The following is a 989-nucleotide window of genomic DNA, read 5'->3' on the forward strand; positions in this document are numbered from 1 at the left end:
CTCTCCCCTCCTCTCCTCTCCTCGCACTCTCTCTCTCTCTCTCGCACTCTCTCCTCCTCTCCTCGCACCTCCCCCGTCCCTCTCTCCCCTCCATCTCTCTCTCTCTCTCTCTCTCCTCCCTCCCCCTCTCTCTCTCCTCATCTCTCTCTCTCTCTCTCTTTCGCACTCTCTCTCTCTCTCTCTCTCTCTTTCGCACTCTCTCTCTCTCTCTCTCTTTCTGTTTATAGACTCTGATGCTTTCCCTGACAATGTTAAAGTGTTCTTAAACAGAACAATACAACCCGAATCAGAATTTTTGACAGGCAACGCCGTCAGCATTACCAGGACCAATCGCATAATGTCCTAAAAATAGAGCATATAAATCTAAATCTTCCTCCACATTTTGGAAATTAAAATGCTGTTGAGGAGAGAACATGTAATTTTATGCATAAGTAAACTGGCCTTCCACAGGAAATGACAGTAATTTCATTATATCCAATTTTAAAGTTTATAGATTATGCAGGCGAGGAGATAGTATAATATATATATAATGGGGATCCTTAAGTCAAACAGATATCTGCTACGGCGTTGCAATACTGCCGTAAAGATGTCTGGGTTACCGTACAAAGCAACATGCTTCCTTCTTTCATTATTGGCGCTGTGTATAGGCACCCCCATGCTACTCGGAATCTTTTGAATACATTAAAAAAGTTTTTTAGAGAAATGTTTTTAAAAACCAGAAACCGCTTTTCATTTTTAGGCGACCTAAATGATGATTTAACAAAATCTAATGCTAATTAGCTAAGATGATCAAGAAAAATAATTTGAAAAAATGACAGATAAGCCTACACGAATTACAGAAAACCCTCTTCTCTGTTGGATTTAATAAAAACTAACAGACCAGACATCGTTCTTCACTTCGATGTCATCCCGGGTGTCATGTTGCTGACCATGAACTTATCACGATGATTTTAAAATATAAAGAAAAAAAAGCGACCACCAAAATAAAA

The sequence above is a fragment of the Penaeus monodon genome, chromosome 17 (assembly GCF_015228065.2).
Source record: "Penaeus monodon isolate SGIC_2016 chromosome 17, NSTDA_Pmon_1, whole genome shotgun sequence".
Taxonomy (NCBI): Eukaryota; Metazoa; Arthropoda; class Malacostraca; order Decapoda; family Penaeidae; genus Penaeus; species Penaeus monodon.